We start from the raw sequence: 21,759 nt of genomic DNA, 5'->3' as shown, positions 1-21,759 counted from the left end.
AGAATGGAATTATTTCAAAACTCTGTAAGCCTACATATTTTAAATTGCTTCTAAAGAGTGCTGTTATAGAAGATGTGGCTTTTTATTTACTTTAACTTGCCCCATAGGAAGTAATTGCATTGTTTCATTGAAATGAAATATTAAAATAATTTAATAATGAATTATTAAAATAATTCAGATGTAAAATGTTTTCAATTAAATTATTTTTGAATATACTTAGTTTATTAAACCACAAATTTACATTTGTATTAGGTGAATTTTTAGGTAACATATCTGCTCTTTTATCCTATATAGCTATATTATGGCAAATAGAATTTTCTGGTTTCATATTGAGGCATTGCATCCTTTTTGTACCATTTCCATATGCCTGTTGCCTAAATTAAATTATCCATAATGATAGTATGCAATTATTTTAAGAAAAGATGAATCAGCTTAGTACCCTATTAACCTTGAAGGGTGCAGAAGTATACAAATGACTAGCTAGAAAACTAATCATTAAAAAGTATTTATTTCAAAGAAAAGAAAGGTCTATTAAATAGCTCATTATGAAAGTAAATTTAGAATTTTTAACATCTTTATTACCCATAAGAAATAAAAAAATCTGTCCTAGTCAACTCCTTGTAAAGTAAAAGTGAAATAGGTTTTTTCCCCAAGTTATAATCTGTACAGCTTTACATAGTCCATGCTGTGTTTGAAGGGGTTTTACATATCATATTATGAGAAGATCTAGCCTCTTATATTTTAAATTAATTATTTGTATTAACCTGTTTTGTATTTCCAAATACATTTTTGGACTTACAGTAACCATGCCTGGCAAATTTCTAATCAAAGTTCAATAATGCATGTGTGGTATTTCTTGGGAACTTGAAGAGTAATAGATCATTTCAGCTTGGCACATTAATAAAGTTTAGTAAACAAATGCAGTTTGTGCATTAAAGTTTTAGATTTCCATTAATATGCCCTCTAGAAGCCACCTCACTTTAGTACGCTTTATCCTTTTCTGTAATATAATTTGAACTTCCTTTGCAGGTAAATTTAGTTGCTGAGACATTAAATATTAACACCTCCATGTCTCAAGAGACTCAAAGATGCTATGTTGAAGTTTTGCTGCTATGAAATTTATAAAAATTTATAGCTGTAAGTAAAATTTAAAGCATTTAAGTCACATGTAGATTAGATCATAAGACAATATTTTTGGATGCTATGCAAGTTGGATTCTTGCTGAATTTAAACATGGTTAAAAATATGTAATGATGTAGGCATCATGTATAGACTTTTAAACACTATCAAATTCAAACTACTGTTTCTTGTAGGAAAAAAAAGTATTTCTTTCATGTTTGAGTGCCAGCTTGGTCTCTGATGCATAACTCTCTTTTACTAGATAGTTGTAATTATCCTTGAAAATACCACCACTATGTTTAACATAATCACAAAATTATACTAACAGGAAGGCTTAATTTTGTTCCATAATAAGCAATATTTCATGAGAACACTATAAGTGAGAAAAAGAAAACCAATTAACTCTAGAAATTTCAAATAAATTATTATGGGAAGTTACACAACACTGGATGAACTAAAAACTTAAATTTATTCATATTTATTATTTGTAAACAGAGCCTCCAGGGAGGCAATATAGTATAGCATAATAGTTAAATACATATTTTGGGAGGGCTGGTCATTGTTTGAGGTACTGGCTCTACCATTTGATGATTAAATATCATTGAAAAATTATTTAGCCAAAGCTGTCTCACCTATCAATTAAGAAAAATAAGAATAAATATATATTTTAAAGTGACATGAAGATAAATAGATATTACATTAACATTGGGCCAGGTGCAGAGCAATCACTGAAGAAATCAAACTACTATATATTAATGTGACATAGCTAAAAGTATAAATTATTTGGATAATCTACCTGCTAATTGCTGGGGGCATATTCAAGGATTGAAAACACTTGTCATCTGGAGAACTGTAAATATGATGATGAAGGGACCAAAATTCCACCACCCTGAAGCTTCCTTTTTTTGGATATTGATTTTAAGCTGCTTATTAAGAAACAAAAGATTCATAAAGAACCTTTGACCCTTCTCTCTTTCCTGCCCAAGAGTTTCAGACAGAGAAACCTGCTTCAAGAACAAAGCTTAAGATGTTGTCTTAGCCTAATTTGAATTAAGTATGATTTAAAAAGGGGGTGGGTTCTATGCAGGCACTTGTTAGCTATATACCACCTGTGTCCCATTGTTTCTAAGTCACCTACTAAAGATTTTCCTGCCCTGTGTTCTTCTCTTCCTCAATAACTTGTAAATTACCCATTCTCACATCTGAAATATAGTACCCCATCCTCACCTTTCTCCTTTATCCAAAAATATCTTATATACCCAGTGTTGCCTCAATCTTTGCAATTTTCATGCCTATGTGAATTCTTCATTTACATGTATTAATCTTTTTTTTTCTTGTTAATCTGTCTCTGTTAATGTGGTTGTTTGCCTAGTCAGAAGATTTCCAAAGATGGGAGAAAAATTAATATTTGTTTAGCCCTCACAATGGCAATATAAAACGATGTGTATGGGAAGCCACCCACTGCTGATACTATCATGAGAGTGCAACAAGGAACGTGGAAGGTGGATGGACCTTGGGCATTAGCAGGGATGAAGCTAAGCACCTCATCTGTTGAAATAGACAGTGGTGGCTCAAAGCAATTCCCTAACCTGATAATCTTTTTACTGTTTACCAAACTTTACCTTTGATATGCCTGTATGCATTGCTAAAGGGCAAATTTGTATTCAAGTAAATAAAAAGCGGACTGGACAGAGGTCAGTGTGCTCTACATGAAAGAGACACCACATGGCCCCCACCCCTTAATAATTCATATTTCTTGTCTAGTGTTTTCATTTGTGTGTCGGCTTCTCCTTCAGATCCTGAACCCTAGCCATGCAGGTCGCAGCATTCTGGCTCCCCCAAAGGAGACTGAAGGAGAAGATTCACCTGAGCATAAAATGAAGTGAAAAAGGAAAAGTGGAAATTCACTGGAAAGGTGGGAAGTTCACCACACACAGAGCCTGTACCAACTGCAGAGTCACGCAACCAAAACTCCTCCAAGCCCATGTGGATTCCTGCAAGGAACATTAAACTTCAACATGGATCCAAGAGAGGAACTGACCAGACTAATGAGGACCTTGCAGCTGGAGCCTCACCCTGTACCTGCAGCTGCAGACAGACAACTACTCCAGCCCCAAAAAGCAGTAGCCCAAAGCAACATGATAAAGACAAGGAATGGGAGGAGAATGGGACAGATGGCAAACAGTCTGGAGATGACCCAGGGGATGGTGAAAAAGACAGTCCAGAAAGCTGAGCAAATTTGTGAGGAGACAAAAACCCCAAGAACACCTGAGAATGTTTTCCTTGCCATAATGGCAGCCATCAGTTGTGCATCTGCAGATGCGGAATGAAAAGTATTAAAAGGACTTAAGCCCTACAGATGGCATACACTTTTCAAGATTTATTAAGAAAACAAAGAGGAGGTGATGCAGGAAGGCACCCACTGCCAATACTATCATGAGGGTAGGGTGGGGTGAGAAGCTTGGCTTCCTCCATCGCCAGGGAAACCTGCTGCACTGCTGGTGGGAATGCAGACTGGTGCAGCCACTATGGAAGACAGTATGGAGTTTCCTTAAAAAACTGAAAATGGAACTCCCATTTGACCCTGTGATCCCACTTTTGGAATATATCCCAAGAAACCAGAAACACCAATCAGAAAGGATATATGCACCCCTATGTTCATAGCAGCACAATTCACCATAGCTAAGATCTGGAAACAGCCTAAGGGCCCATCAGTAGATGAATGGATTAGAAAACTTTGGTACATCTACACGATGGAATACTATGCTGCTCTAAAAAGGAAGGAACTCTTACCATTTGCAACAGCATGGATGGAACTGGAGAGCATTATGCTAAGTGAAATAAGCCAGTCAATGAAGGAAAAATACCACATGATCTCACTCATTCATGGACAATAGAGACCATTATAAACTTTTGAACAATAATAGATACAGTGGCAGAGCTGCCTCAAACAGATTGTCAAACTGCAGTGGGAAGGCCAGGGAGGGTTGGGGGGCAGGAGGTAGGGGGGTAAGAGATCAACTAAAGGACTTGTATGCATGCATATAAGCATAACCAATGGACATAAGACACTGGGGGATAGGGGAGGCCAGGGGACTGTCTAGGGCAGGGGGATAAAATGGACACATATGTAATACCCTTTGTAATACTTTAAGCAATAAAAAAAAAAAGAAAACAAAGAGGAGGTGATGCAGGAAGCCACCCACTGCCAATACTATCATGAGAGTAGGGTGGGGTGAGAAGCTTGGCTTCCTCCATAGCCAGGGGCAACCCAAGCCTCCTGCTTGCTCCAGCTCCGTGGCTGCTGACTGCCATCTTGGTTGGGTTAATTTGCATGTAACTGCTCTGATTGGCTGGTGGGTGTGGCTTAAGGTGTAGCGAAGGTATGGTCAATTTGCATGTTTGTCTTTTATTAGTGTAGATATACTAGTGGCCCATTGCATGAAGATTTGCAAAATACGCCTTCCCTCTGGCTGCTGACACCAGTTTTTCTCCGGAACCTGGGACCTAGGCCTTTGGTCTGGCTGCGGCAGCAAGGCTTGGCTTCTCCCCCGGTGACCCACACCCCTAGTCCCTCCTTGAGCGGAGCTCAGGGCCGGCGGGAAACTTGGCTTCCTCCATTGCTGGGAGCAACCCAAGCCTCCTGCTCACTCCAGCTCTGTGACCGCTGCCATCTTAAGTTGTCTTCAGTCTTTGCTCCACCCCTGCATATGCAAATTAACCGCCATCTTTGTTGGGTTAATTTGCATAGTCACTCTGATTAGCTGGTGGGTGTAGTGGAGTGGCAGAGTGATGGAGTGATGGTGAATTTGAATGTTTCTCTTTTATCATATTGGATATATATATATATATATATATATATATATATATATCCTATACCAATAAAAGAGAAAAATGGTAATTGGCATACAACCGATACCTTTTTCATTGGCTAATCAGCGAGATATGCAAATTAACTGTCAGCCAAGATGGCAGCTGGCAGCCAGGCAGCTGAGAATAGGAGGCTTGGTTGCCCCAGCGATGGAGAAAGTCAAGGATCCCCGCAGCTGCGGGGCTCTGAGCTCCTGAAGCAACAACTCCAAAAGATACAATGTTTCAATTATAGAAGCTAAAAGATGGCGGTTAATTTGCATACTCAGGCTCCAAGCAGAGAGAAGCCAAACAGCCCTGAAGCAGCAGGGCAGAGAGGCCTCAGGGCCTGGGATCAGCAGAGTCGAGAGGCCTCCCGGCCCCACGATCAGCGGAGCGGAGAGGCCTCCCAGCCCCGGTGATCAGCGGAGTCGAGAGGCCTCCCAGCCCCGGTGATCAGCGGAGTCGAGAGGCCTCCCGGCCCCGGTGATCAGCAGAGCCGAGAGGCCTCCCGGCCCCGGTGATCAACGGAGTCGAGAGGCCTCCCGGCCCCGGTGATCAGCGGAGCCGAGAGGCCTCCCAGCCCCGGTGATCAGCGGAGTCCAGAGGCCTCCCGGCCCCGGTGATCAGCGGAGCCGAGAGGCCTCCCGGGCCCGGTGATCAGCGGAGCCGAGAGGCCTCCTGGCCCCGGTGATCAGCGGAGCCGAGAGGCCTCCCGGCCCCGGTGATCAGCCGAGAGGCCTCCCAGCCCCGGTGATCAGCGGAGTCCAGAGGCCTCCCGGCCCGTGATCAGCGGAGTCGGAGGCCCCGCGATCAGCGGAGCAGAGAGGCCTCCGGGCCAGGGATCAGGGGAGCCGAGAGGCTTCCTGGCCCTGGGATCAGCAGAGCAGCGAGGCTTCCCAGCACCGGGATCAGTGTGACAGGGTGCAGAGCCCCAACCCTCTGATCGGCCCTGCTCTGTGCATGACAGGAGTGGCGCTGCAACCTCCCTATGGACCCTGCCTTGAGTGTGACAGGGGGTGGTGCCCCAACCCCCCAATCGGCCCTACCCTGAGCATGACTGAGGGTGGCATGGCAACCTCCCAATCCGCCCTGCTCTGTGCATGACAGGAGGCGGGGCCCCAACTCCCCAATGGGCCCTGCTCTGAGCCCGACCAGGGGTTACACCTAGGATTAGGCCTGCCCTCTGCCACCCGGGAGCAGGCCTAAACCAGCAGGTCCTTATCTCCTGATGGGTCCCAGACTGTGAGAGGGCACAGGCCAGGCTGGGGGACCTCCTCTCCCAACCCCGAGTGCACAAATTTTTGTGCACCGGGCCTCTAGTATATATATATGTATGTATGTAAGGGCATCTCTCTGAGGTTGACTAGAAAAGGGTAGCAAGGAGAAGAAAGAATAAATAAGTTAATACAAATGAGGCAGGGTGGTAAAAAGTTAGGAAAATTTCTTTGCCAGTGAAATGGGAAAATTGAGACAGATAGCAGATTCAAACTGGCCCCATCCAGCACCCTGACTCACCTGCTTCCTTCTCCCTTGCACAACCACTCCCTTAAGCATTAAGCCCTCAGGACAAGGAGGTTCTGATTGGCATCAAATAATCTTAGGAACAAAGCCTTGCGTCTATTGACCACAGAGACAGAGTTTTGATAAAATTAGAGATAACACAGGCTTGTGTTTTAGCTCCAGACCCATAAAAGCAGCAAAATCAAATGAAGTTACACTATGGCTTACATCAGGACCAGATGCAATGACTAATGACACCCTTGCCCTAGCACCAACTAATCAGTAAAGACCACCACCTGGAAAGCTGATAAATATTCTATTAAGATCCTCTCCCTAAGACCATCCTTAAAATTTCCACCTTTAGAAAACAGATAAAAATCCTAAGGCAAGAACTTTGATAACTTTGTATGGCCCTTGAATGATGTTATAAAAATCTAAATGGCATTTGGCAGAAAAAAGTTTCCCTACCCCTGCTCTGTTGCATGCCTGGTGCTCTGCCTTTCCTCATCCCCCTACCCCCACTTATCCTGAGGCACTTATATTTGATTTATTTCCCCAAGGGCCCTTCTTTTGTCTCAGTAACTTGCTTCCTGAGTCCATGCAACCCAGCTGGCTGACTTACTCTGTCTCTGTGACTTTATTTTTAAGGGGCCAAGGCAGCCACACCTAGGCTTTACTTGTCCTTGTGTTTCCAAAAGGCAGGCAGCTCTGCCTAGGCTATCTCCTATTGCTATGATCTTGACTCTTCTACGTTAAGCCCTTCCTTTCTTTCACTGTACCCAGCATTAATAAATGTACTCTCAAAATCACCTGGACTCATATGGTGAAATCTTTTCTACACAAAAATCAAGAACCGAAAGCCCACATTGCCACCAGCAAAAAGAATTACTGTAATGTTTAATAGGTAGTGTAGTAAAATAGATAAAATATATAATTGTAATTAGAGCTAAATTATTTGATATCTTTTTAAGTTCCTCTCCAAGTTTGTATCATGGAAATTTGGCCCACTTAATCCAAGGAGAAATTCTGATCCTGAATAATGTATGGAAACACTCTACCATCTACAACTATAAGGAGTGAATAAAAATAAAAGAGATGTGTGCTTAGATTTAAAATAGTAATAATAATAATTGTCAAAATTATTCAACACAAAGTATTGAATAATATAGTTAAGGAAAATAATATTTAATTAAATGCTACTTTCATCTACATTTAAAATACTTTGAGCTTACTCAATGTGTACAACTATGGTACTACATAAACAGAATCAGCAACTAATACATTTCAAATGTGTTTTTTTTATTAACAAAACTTTTGTTGACAACTATAATAAAACAACAACATATTTCTAGAAATGTGGAAGATGATTTCAAAAGAGGACATTCAGAAAGCCAAGAGACATATGAAAACATGCTCAAAGTCACTAATCATCCGAGAGATGCAAATCAAAACAGCAATGAGGTACCAGCTCACACCGGTCAGACTGGCTATCATCAACAAATCAACAAACGACAAGTGCTGGTGAGGATGTGGAGATAAAGGAACACTTGTGCACTGCTGGTGGGAATGCAGACTGGTGCAGCCACTATGGAAGACAGTATGGAGTTTCCTTAAAAAACTGAAAATGGAACTCCCATTTGACCCTGTGATCCCACTTTTGGAATATATCCCAAGAAACCAGAAACACCAATCAGAAAGGATATATGCACCCCTATGTTCACAGCAGCACAATTCACCATAGCTAAGATCTGGAAACAGCCTAAGTGCCCATCAGTAGATGAATGGATTAGAAAACTGTGGTACATCTACACGATGGAATACTATGCTGCTCTAAAAAGGAAGGAACTCTTACCATTTGCAATGTCATGGATGGAACTGGAGAGCATTATGCTAAGTGAAATAAGCCAGTCAATGAAGGAAAAATACCACATGATCTCACTCATTCATGGACAATAGAGACCATTATAAACTTTTGAACAATAATAGATACAGAGGCAGAGCTGCCTCAAACAGATTGTCAAACTGCAGCGGGAAGGCCAGGGAGGGTTGGGGGGCAGGAGGTAGGGGGGTAAGAGATCAACCAAAGGACTTGTATGCATGCATATAAGCATAACCAATGGACATAAGACACTGGGGGATAGGGGAGGCTAGGGGACTGTCTAGGGCGGGGGGATAAAATGGATACATATGTAATACCCTTTGTAATACTTTAAGCAATAAAAAAAATAAATAAAAAAATGTGGAAGATGAAATAAAGATAATTAAAATGGCTTAATAAAACAGAGGTATATTTATTTTCTAGCTCTCCAATAAATACCATAGTGGAAAAAGAGATTGCCCCCCAGATGTATAATTATTATTGTATTTAGTAATGCCCTGAAAACCTATAATAAAGATTGATGGCTCACAGAAGAAATTAGTATTTAAAGCATAGCTATTATGATTGCATTGCATTTGTAAATATGTTTTAAGCTCATGATAATTTAAGGTCTGCCAAGCAATAAAAATTATTTAAAATCACTCTGCAAAAGACTCCAAGGAAGTTAGTGTTCAAAGAAAAATAGATGTGCCAACATCGCTACACATTCTTGCCATTTGTGACACATGCTCTGGTACAAAAAGGACTTGTGGGAAATCCCTGAACTAGTTAGAGAAGACAATACAATTCAAAACAAAAATGTCAAACGTGAATTCTCCAGCAGAAGAAATGCATTTGGTAAGTGGAGAAAAAAATGCATTACTAAAATAATCAGCTCTAAGTTTGCTATAAGATGGCTATACAGAAATATACAAAATGTTAAAATATAATAATTATAAAAACTACTGAATTCATTAATGCCTTTCTAATGGATTCAGTATTAGCTGATGCCCATATGCTAGAAGTCATGGAATGAATTAAGTTGAAAATCATCACACTTGCTTGAAATTCAAGAGCTTTTATATGGCAGGTGTCAAGTTTTAAAATGCTTACCAAGGTACAAAAGTGTTTCTGGGGAAAAAGTGTTTTCAGGAAATATAAGTTACATTAAAACAACTAATGTTTTAAACCCTCAAATGCATTGCAAAAGAATGTATAAGCCATTTTTCTGATCTGTGTACATGGAAATGTGTACAATATTACTTCTAGCATATGATTTAATGAAATTAAACAATTAAAATAATCTATTTCTCTATACAGAAGAATTAAATATGCAAGAGTAAATTTCTTTGTTGTTGATAGAAAAATATTAAAACTATATAATTCATTGGAAGTTTACTGGGGTAATCAATACAGAATTTTGAGTCAATGTTTGCTGGAAATTCACCAAATTTTATTTGAATTCAAATTTTATCTAGATGGAATAAACTAGAGACCTTAATACATTGCATTCTGATTCATAAACATTGCCTAGAATTTTTCTAGAATCTCAGAATATCAACAGCTTCCAGTGTCATTATGCTATCCTTTCTATATTCACATTGATTGATTTCTAACTATTGCAGGCAAAGGGATATCACTCTTATTAAGTTTGCCAGAGGTAATTTTACAGCCTTTTTTTAGTGCTTTAAATCATTTTAAGACTTATAACCTCAGCTTCAAAATATATATCACCAAATTTTTAGTGCTTTGATTGATAGTGTCAAATGCTCAACTTCACTAAATGCCAATCTATTTTTTTTTACTCTCTGGTCTTTAGAAAGCTTTCTGGCATACAGTTTTTCCTAATGTATACCTTCATTTTTCTTGGTATAATTAAAAAAGATTTATAGATTTTCAGGTCTCCATAAATATAGAATAATATAAAAAAGAACATAAATAAAAATTTCATGTCAATATTAATGTTTTCTGTCATTGTACTACCTAATTTCATAGCATTTTTAGCTGGGGAAAAGTCTGAAACTTAAATAGTTCTTACGAGTAACCAAAATTTTAAATTAACATTGTGTTGTATAGTTTTATTTGCTATAGCAAAAGTATTTCAGATTTCTGTAATTTTCATAATCTGGATAACTATTTAAACCATATTAAGTATGATTTTAAGCCAGAAGAACATAAAATGAGACTATGAGATCAACCATTTAGCATATTACATATACCTCTTTTATTAAAGACCTTGGACCAGTGACTTTACTACATTTTTTACTCTTAAATGCTAATCAATCAAATTCTTATTTCATGATATGATCCTGAAATATAAGTTTTCATTGAATTCAATTTGGCTCTTGGAAAATTTATAGAAAGATTATGTTTAAACTATGCTTGTAATATACAATGAGATTGTCAAATAATAGGTGATAATTATTTTAAGTTTTTCTATATTTTGTTTTGGCCAAAGGAGTATAATAAACATGGAAAAGTACTGACGAAACAAACAAACAAGCAAACAAACAAACAAACAAAAAACACCACCAACAACATGAGCCATAATAATTGCAAGACTATTATGACAAGGAATAATGAGATAAATAACATATAGCACTCATGTATGACTTGCAAGTTATATTTGTGAATTAGGATCATAATTTTTTTCAGTTAGCACCTCTTTTCAGGACACAAAAATAGATTATTGTACTTTCTATTCTCTTTTTAAAATATATTTTTATTGAGTTTTTAGAGAGAGTGGAAAGCAGAGAGAAAGACATCAATGTGAGATAGAAACATCGATTGGTTACCTCTGGTACGCACCCTGACCAGGGATCAAACCTGGAACCTGGGCATGTGCCCTGAGAATGAACCAGTGACCTTTCAGTGCATAGGCTGATGCTCAACCAAGTGAGCCACACTGGCCAAGGCTTTCTTTCTATTCTTTAACAAGCTCTTGAGAAATTCTCATGTCCAAGAAAGTTATCTTTAATAAATAAATGAATTCTGCAAAACCAAATTAAAAAGAATATTGAATGAGTCTGACCGGCTCATCATATATACTAATATAATGAAATCACTAAACATCAGATTTCAAATAATAATGCAATAATCGCATTATTATAATTTTTATGTTTATACACTATGTTGCAAGTATGGCATATTAAACCATTTAGGTTAAAATTACATCAGTTACAGAAAAAGGGAGTTAAAATAGTTTTATATATACTAGTGCAGAATTTCAAAAATACACTAAAGAAATTATGAGGAAAATAAGAGCTTTAAAAACACATTATAGGGAGTTACATCAGCATCACTGTGGTATAAGACATTCCCATTTTTTGTTTCCATTTTTCAACAAAGAATTATACATCCATTTATAAACAAAAGTTTCTTTGTAGCACTCGTGGGTTCTTGCACCATTTTTTTAAGGGACCTGGGAGAAGTCTCAGCACCTGTGTGTCCACAAATAGGTTGAGAGTTTTGGGTATAGGCTGTGGAATCAACAGAGCAGTGAACTCACCCAAATCTCTCTCACCACAGTTGGAGAAAAACTTGGAGAATACTGACCTGCTCAGACACCCATGAACAAAAGCGATAGTGCAGAAGAAACCCTGCCTTTCTGGTGGGAGATTCCAGCATGTACCAGTGCTATTGCCCCCAAAACAATTGTTCAGAGTTAAACTATCAAGTAGCAGTAATCTATCTTATAGTGGAAAAGGAGATCAGTAAATGAATGCATAACAGCTTCTGGAGAAACCATTTAAAACCTGCAAAAAAAAAAAAAAGGGGGAGACATATGTAATACTCTTTGTAATACTTTAAGCAATGAAAAAAAAAATAAATAAGTAAAAAGAAAAAAAATAAAATAAAACCTGCAACATTAAGAGCACTAAGGTGGGGACTCCATGACACAGAGGAGAGAAGAATAAGGACAGAAGATAAGAATATCAAAAGGCATTAAAGGGACAGAGTTTCTGATGATTGAACTCAGGATTTCAGCAGAAGTCCACCCATGAGTATCAGGGAGTATACAAGCACCCCAATTTACTAAGGTGTGCTAAAGGAAAAACAGCGAACTTGATTTATAGCGCCACCTTCTGGAATAGAGAGAGAGAGAGAGAGAGAGAGAGAGAGAGAGAGAGAAAAGTGTTTCCAGTTACAGCCTGGTGAGGAATAAGAATCAGAAAAGACTTAAAACTTTAAGAATTCAGTCACATGCAAAAACTGCAACTAGATTGCATTCTTACAACATATACAAAGATAAACTAAAAATGGATTATAGACTTAAAATTAAGACATGAAACCATAAAACTCCTAGAAGAAAACATAGACGATAAACTCTTTACATTGATATTAGCAATTTTTTTATAAGTCTTCTAAGGCAAAGACAACAAAAGAAAAAATAAACAAATGGGAATTCATTCAATGAAAAAGCTTTTGCACTGCAAAGGAAACCATCAACAACAAAAAAAGCAACTTACTTACATATTTACAAATGATAATTGCAATAATGGTTTCATATCCAAAACTGTATTAAAAATAACTGATACAGTTAAACATAAAAAGAAAAACAATCTAACTAGAAAATGGGAAGAAGATATGAATAGAGTTTTCCAAAAAGAACATAGAAATGGCCAAATAAAATTTGAACAGATGCTCAGCATCACAATAAGGAAAATGCACATCAAAACCACAATGAAATATTAAAAAGGGTGACAGAGTAAGTGGATGCTGCATGGACATGCTCCCAGGATCAAACTGGAATTACAACTAAAGTACAGAAAAACTTCCTGAATAATCAACAGAAGACTCACTGGAGAGAACCCTGATGACCCAGGAAAGAAAGTGGATACTGCATAGAGACTGATAGGAGGGGCAGAGGCTTGAAAGGGTGGCTGGGCTCCCACAGACAGCAACTGAAGTTCCAGAAAGAGATCTCAGCTGAGAGGGGTTGCCACTGAGAATTCTGAGGTCTAATCCCCAAGCTTGGTCCCCCAGCAGAGAGCACTAGAATTGAGAAAGGTACCCACATAACATTTGGCTGTGAAAAGAGGTGGGGGTTGCTGTATTACAGGGAGAGATGGCTGGAAATGCAGGTACCCTTTAAAGGGCTAATGGTAAAAATGATCTGTGCAGCCACTGACCCTGTGCTCTGGCAGAAGGAGGGCAGAATGGACTTGAGTTGTGTGAGCAGAAGCCAGGATTGGGGCTCAGTGATTAGAGCTCAGAAGGCAGACACCTCAGTTTCCTATGCTGAGTCATTCCTCCGTGTTGCAGAAGTCATCTTTCTCAAGTGCTGAGTGATTCCTTCCACGACCCGCATGGAGTAGGGTTCGGTATCTGAAAGAAGAGCCGCACAACAAATGAAAGAAAGAGACACAAAATAATTGTGCAATAGCCGGGGACCAGGCGGGCAAGTCCGGAAAGACTTCCTCTCTGTGCTCAGGTCTCACCAAGCTTTTATTCATCGGGAGTAGCCCTTAGGGTAAGGAGGTTTTAATGACACACATCAGCAGACAATTTCCAGGAATAGGCAGAGTATCTGATTTGCTCATCAACAGATCTCCAGGAATATCTAATCAACAATAATCAACAAAGATCTACATAAGTACCTAAGGAATTAAGTGAACTAAGGTGGAGATGCTTCAACTATTATTACTTAAATTAACTGGGTAGTTCACAGTTCTGACCTTTACTAGAACTTCAAAGGTTACTAGCCTTTTTTGGGGGGTCTCTATCTAAACTCAGCTAGTGAAGACAATGAATGGACTCCGGCACTCAAGCAGACATTATCTATATATGTGGCTTTGCCTGGAGGGAAGAAAGCTGACCCAGCCTATTAGAAAACACCTTGTGCCACTGTGCAGAGTTTCTGAGGCCCAATAAGAGACTAACTATTACCCTGCAACCAGAAGCAAATGCCCTACCCTGTTGAAAACAAACAAACAAAAAACAAACAAAAAAAACCTCTCAACACACCTATGGAGGATTACCTGAAGGCAATCCAAGAAGGAATACTCGCCAAAACCGGTTTGGCTCAGTGGATAGAGCGTCGGCCTGCGGACTGAGGGGTCCCGGGTTCGATTCCGGTCAAGGGCATGTACCTGGGTTGCGGGCACATCTCCAGTAGGAGATGTGCAGGAGGCGGCTGATCGATGTTTCTCTCTCATCGATGTTTCTAACTCTCTATCTCTCTCCCTTCCTCTCTGTAAAAAATCAATAAAATATATTAAAAAAAAAAAAAAAAAAGAAGGAATACTATCAGTCTATAGCAGTGGTTCTCAACCTTCCTAATGCCGCGACCCTTTAATACAGTTCCTCATGTTTGGTGACCCCCAATTTCATTGTTACAAATTGAACATAATTAAAGCATAGTGATTAATCACAAAAACAATATGTAATTATATATGTGTTTTCCGATGGTCTTAGGAGACCCCTGCGAAAGGGTCATTGGACCCCCAAAGGGGTCGCGACCCACAGGTTGAGAACCACTGGTCTATAGGCAGAGGTGGTCTCTGGAGGCTTTGAGTATTTGCCTGATTTAATTATACAGAAACAGCAATGGACACTGTCCTAAACTAAAGATTGAGAAGCATAGCAGATCTATCTAATACATAGTCACAAACTCAAGCAGGCAGCCAAAATGAGGAGACAAAGAATCAACCCTCAAATGAAAGATAATTCTCTAGAAGAAGAGATAAATAAAATGGAGATAAGAAATTTAACTGATACAGAGTTCAGAGTAATGATGCTAAAGATGCCCAACTGCTTTGGAAAAGATGTAGTAACTATAAAAAGAGAGATAAAGAATGACATAGAACAAATAAAGAACACATTGGAAGAAATACACAGAAGATTATGGGAGGCTGAGGATCAAATCAGTGAAAAGACAGGGCTGAAAACATCACTCAATCAGAGAACCAAAAAGAAAAAAATCAATTAAAAAATGGAAGGACAGCTTAAGAGAGTTTTGGGACAACGTGAAACATAGCAATATTAGAATAGCAGGTGGGCTAGCAGAGGCAGAAAGGGATAGAGAATGTGTCTGAAAAAAATAATGGCAGAAAACTTCCCTAAACTGATAAAGGAAGAAGTCACACAATTTCAAGAGGCACAGAGAACCCCAAACAAGAAGAATCCAAACAGGTCCACCACCAAACACATCATAATCAAAATGCCAAAAAATTAAAGACAGAGAGAGAATCTTAAACTCAGCAAGGTAAAAGCAAACTGTTACCTACAACGGAATTCCCATAAGGCTGAGTCACTCTTAAGAAATTCTACAGGCCAAAAGGAAATGGCATGAAGTATTCAAGGTAATAGAAAGCAGGGATATAAAATCAAGATTACTATATCCAGCAAGGCTATCATTCAAAATAGATGGTCAAATAAAGAACTTCCCAGAAAACAAAGGCTAAAGGAGTAAATCACCACCAAGCCAGTATTACAAGTAATGCTACAGGGAGTGCTGTAATGAGAAGAAGAAATAGAGACAGAAACCTAGACATACAGGATTGAAATGGCAATAAATAAATACTTATCAATGATAACCTTAAATGTAAATGGATTAAATGTTCCAATCAAAAGAAACAGGGTAGCTAAATGGATACAAAAACATGACCCAACTATATGTTGTCTACAAGAGATCTACCTCAAAACAAAAGACACACAAAGAATGAGAGTGAAGGGATGGAAAAAAAGTTTTTCCATGCAAATGGAAAAGATAAAAATGCTGGAGTAGAAGTACTCATATTCGACAAAATAGACTTTAAAATGAAGGCCATTACAAGAGACAACAAAGGTCACTATATAATACTAAAGGTATCTATCCAATTAGATATATAAATCCAACATAGGAGCACCTAAATACTTTATTTTATTATTTTTTAAAATATGTTTTTTATTGATTTCAGAGAGGAAGGGAGAGGGAGAGAGAGATAGAAACATCAATGATGAGAAAGAATCATCAATCAGTTGCCTCCTGCACACCCCCTACTGGTGATTGAGCCTGAAACCCAAGAATTGTGCCTTTGACTGGACTTGAGCCTGGGACTCTTCAGTCTGCAGGGCAATGCTCTATCCACTGAGCCAAGCCAGCTAAGGAAATTAAAACAACAACAACAACAATAACAACAAACTTCTAGAGGACTTAAAGGGAGAGATGGACAATACAGTCATAGCAGGGGGAATCTCCATTGATTTCACTGGATATATCTTCCAGACAAAAAAATTGACAAGGAAACAGTGACTTAAAAGGACACATTGGATCAGATGGGTTTAATTTACATTTATAAAATATTTCACCCCAAAGCTGCAGAATGTACATTCTTATCTAGTGCACATAAATCATTTACAAGATATACCACATGTTAGGACACAAAACAAGTCTCTACAAGTTCATGAAGATTGAAATCATATCAAGCATATTCTCAGATAACAGTGGAATGAAATTAGAAATCAACTATAGTAAGAATGCCCCAAAACACTCAAACACATGTAGGATAAATAGCATGTTATTAAACAATAAATGGGTTACCAACAAGATCAAGAAAGAAATCAAAAACTCCTGGAAAAAGTGAAAAAGAACACACAACAACCCAAAATCTCTGGGACACAGCAAAAGCAGTCCTGAGAGGGAAGTTCATAGAACTTCAGGCCTACTTCAAAAAACAAAAAACAAAAAATTAATAATAAACTCTTTAACCCTACAAATTAAAGAATTAGACAGACAACATCAACAACAACAACAGAATAAGTAGAAGGAAGGAAATAATAAAGATTAGAGCAGAAATAAATGACTTAGAAACTTAAAAAACAATACAAAAAATCAATGAAACCAAGAGCTGGTTCTTTGAAAGGATAAACAAGATTGATGAACCATTACCCAGACACATCAAAAACAAAGACAGAGGACCCAAATAAATAATATCAGAATCAAGAGAGGAGAAGTAACCACTGACATCACAGAAATACAAAGGTTGTAAAAAAATACTATGAACAGCTACATGCTAATGAGCTGGACAATGAGGATGAAATGGACAAATTCCTAGAAAAATACAATCTTCCAACACTGAATCAGAAAACCTGAATAGGCCAATGACAACTGATACAATTTAAATAATAATCAAAAACGTCCCAGCAAACAAAAGCCAAGGTCTGGAGAGCTTCAGCAGGTAAAGCTTCAGCTTTATCATACAATCAAAGAAGGATAAACATCTGTACTCCTCAAATTATTCAAAAAATTGAAGAGGAAGGAACACTTCCAAGCTCTTTTTATGTGGGTAGCATTATCCTAATTCCAGAACCAGACAAAGGCACTCCAAAGAAATGGAATTACAGGCCAATATCTCTGATAAAGATAGATGCTAAAATACTCAACAAAATATCTATATATATAAAAGCCTAAGCAACCAGCCGACAGGCAGCTATGACATTTACTGACCACCAGGGGGCAGGCACTCAATGCAGGAGTGGAAACCACAGGCATAGAAACATGGAACAGACTGATGAATCTCAGAGGGAAGTGGGGGAGGGGAAGGAAGGAAGAGATTAACCAAAGACCTTATATGCATACTAGAGACCTGGTGCTCAGATTCGTGCGGGAGGGAGGGGGGGTCCCTGAGACCTGGCCTGCAGGGATTGGGCTGAAACTGTCTCTCCGACATCCCCTGAGGGGTCCCAGATTGCGAGAGGGCACAGGCCAGGCCGAGAGACCCCACCAATGCACGAATGTGTGCACTGGGCCTCTAGTTAGTAAATAAGATCCACCAATATATTAAAAACAGCATACACTACGACAAATTTGGATTTATTCCAGGTATGCAAGGCTGGTATAATATTCCCACATCAGTAAATGAGATTTGTTTATGAGATACATCACATGAACAAATTAAAAGACAAAAATCACATTATCATATCCATTGATGCTGAAAAAGCATTAAAGAAAATCCAACACCATTTTTGATAAAAATTCTCATAAAAGTGGGAATAGAGGGAACATATCTCAACATGATAAAGACCATATATGACAAACCTACTGTCAAAACCATACTCAATGTGCAAAAAATAAACCATTTTCGCTAAGAATAAGAACAAGTCAGGGATGTCCATTGTCACCACACTTATTAAACACTAGGGGCCTGGTGCACAAAATTTGTGTACGGGGTGGGGGTTGTCCTTCAGCCTGGCCTGCACCCTCTCCAATCTGGGATTGCTCTGGGGATGTCCAAATGCCAGTTTAGGCCCAATCTCTGCAACAGTCAGACATCCCTCTTGCAATCTGGAACCACTGGCTCCTAACCACTCACCTGCCTGCCTGCCTGATCACCCCTAACTACTCTGCCTGCCTGCCTGATTGCCTCTAACTGCCTCTTCCTTGGACCCTGCCACTGTGGCTTTGTCCAGAAGGACGACCAGAAGACGTCCAGTCTATCTGGTCTAATTAGCATATTACACTTTTATTAGTATAGACTAGAGGCCTAATGCACAAAATTCATGCAAGGGGCTCAGCCCTCGCTGTCCTGGCTGGCCCTTGCAACCCCTCGCAGCCTCGGCCAGCCCTCACAGCCCTGGCTTCATCCAGAAGGTCATCCGGAAAGATGTCCAGACAGTCATTTGGCTGTTCAGTCTAATTAGCATATTATCTCTTTATTATATAAGTTAGTACTGAAAGTCTTAGCCACAATAATCAGACAAGAAGAGGGTATAAAAGTCATCCAAATTGGAAATAAGGAAGTAAAACTCTCATTAATCTCAGATGACATGATATTATACACAGAAATCCCTAAAACTCCACCAGAAAACTGCTAGATTTAATCAATGAATTTGTCAATGTATAAGGATAGAAAATAAACACCCAAAAATCTATGGCTTTTTAAATACACCAATAATGAATTATCAGAAAGAGAAACTAAACAAAAATCCCATTTACCATTGCAACAAAAAATTTGAAATGCTTAGGAATAAACTTAACCAAGGAGGCAAAAGACCTGCAATCAGAAAACCACAGGACATTGAAAAAAAGAGATAGAGGGGAAGATATAAAAAAGTTGAAGGATATACTGTGTTCATGGATTACTAGAATCATCATCATTAAAACATCCTGGATTGTGAGAGGAAACCAAGATGGCGGCATAGGTAAAAACCGGAGTTTGCTGCCTTGAACAACCACTTCAAAAATACAACTAAAAGACGGAACAGACATAATCCAGAACCACAGGAAGGCTGGCTGAGTGGAAATTCCACAACCAGAAGGAAAGAGAAAAGCATACGGAGACTCAGAGGGGGCGCAGTGCGGAAGTAAAAGACGAAGGTGCGGAGGTGCATGCAGAGAGGGCTGGCAGCTGAAGGAGCGGCTGTCGTTTCCAATTGGGAGGGAGTCTCAGGCTCTGAGTTCCATTCCGGGTGAGTCTCTGGGGACCCAGATTTAAGGGAGAAGCGGGACTGTCTGGCATCGGTTGGAACTCGAGGGCAGCTTCCTCTTGGAGGGGCAAGCAGCGATTGTCCAGACACTGAGAAGCGGAGCCTCTGAGAGCAGCCATAACTGCTAGCACCACCCTGTTGATCCCATGGGACCCGGCCTGCCAAAGCCCTGCAGGGAGGCTTTTGCTGGATAGCCTAAGGCAGAGGCTAGATTAGCACCTCCCTAGAGATCCAGGAGCCAGGAGCCACCCAGAGGTCAGAGTGGGACCATCCAGTTTGCAGCTCCATGGAACCATAAAAGACACTCTCAGGGGGCAGACTCAGTGAGCACCAAAGCCCCACTGAAGCAAGTCTTTCCCCAGAGGGGTGTCTCCAGCACAGAAGTTCTCCACTGCAGACACAGCTGATTCTCACAGCCAATTGGCCTGGAGGTCAATTCCTCACAGTGATACCTACAACAATCAAGGCTTAACTACAACAAGACTGTGCATAAAGACCACAGGGGTGGTGCAGCAAGAGTGTCCTCCTCAGGTAATTCAGGAGGCTGAACCACTGGGCCCTAGAGGACACTTAGCACAGAAAACCACTTTATCAACACAGGGAAGCATAAAAAATGCGGAGACAAAGAAAAAGGAGACAAATGACAGAAATGGAGGAAAGCAAACTGCTGGATATAGAGTTCAAAACCACACTTTTAAGGTTTTTCAAAAATTTTCTAGAAACTGCCGATAAACTTAATGAGATCTACAAGAAATCTAATGAGACCCTCGATGTTCTGATAAAGGACCAACTAGAAATTAAGCATACACTGACTGAAATAAAGAATATTATACAGAATCCCAACAGCAGACTAGAGAATTGCAAGAATCAAGTCAACGATTTGAAATATGAAAAAGCAAAAAACACCCAACCGGAAAAGCAAAATGAAAAAGAATCCAAAAATACGAAGAGAGTGTAAGGAGCCTCTGGGACAGCTTCAAGCGTACCAACATCCGAATTATAAGGGTGCCAGAAGAAGAGAGAGAGCAAGATATTGAAAACCTATTTGAAGAACTAATGACAGAAAACTTCCCCTACCTGGTGAAAGTAATAGACTTACAAGTCCAGGAAGCACAGAGAACCCCAAACAAAAGGAATCCAAAGAGGACCACACCAAGACACATCATAATTAAAATGCCAAGAGCAAAAGACAAAGAGAGATTCTTAAAAGCAGCAAGAGAAAGAAAGTCAGTTACCTGCAAAGGAGTACCCATACGACTGTCAGCTGATTTCTCAACAGAAACTTTGCAGGCCAGAAGGGAGTGGCAAGAAATATTCAAAGTGATGAATGCCAAGAACCTACAATCAAGATTACTTTATTCAGCAAAGCTATCATTCAGAATTGAATGTCAGATAAAGAGCTTCACAGATAAGAAAAAGCTAAAGGAGTTCATCACCACCAAGCCAGTATTATATGAAATGCTGAAAGGTATCCTTTAAGAAGAGGAGGAAGAAGAAAAAGGTAAAGATACAAATTATGAACAACAAATACACATCTATCAACAAGTGAATCTAAAAATCAAGGGAATACATAATCTGATGAACAGAATGAACTGGTGATTATAATAATCAGGGGCATAGAAAGGGAATGGACTGACTATTCTTGGGGGGGAAAGGGGTGTGTGGAATGCAGGAAGAGAGTGGACAAAAATCACGCACCTATGAATGAGGACAGTGGGTGGGGAGTGAGGGAGGAGTGTGGGGTGGGAACTGGGTGGAGGAGAGTTATGGGGGGAAAAAAGAGGAACAACTGTAATAATCTGAACAATAAAGATTTAATAAAAAAACAAAAACAAAATATCCATAATACCCAAGGAAATGTATGGATTAAATGGAATCCAAATTAAAATACCAGCAGCATATTTCTCAGATCTAGAACAAATTCTCCAAAAATGTATATGGAATCTAAATATATCCCAAATTTCTGTAGCAATCTTTAGAAAGGAAAACAATGTTGGAGGACTAAACATACAAGATTTCAA

Source organism: Myotis daubentonii, chromosome X, assembly GCF_963259705.1.
Source record: "Myotis daubentonii chromosome X, mMyoDau2.1, whole genome shotgun sequence".
NCBI lineage: Eukaryota > Metazoa > Chordata > Mammalia > Chiroptera > Vespertilionidae > Myotis > Myotis daubentonii.
This window is presented reverse-complemented; position numbering follows the sequence as displayed.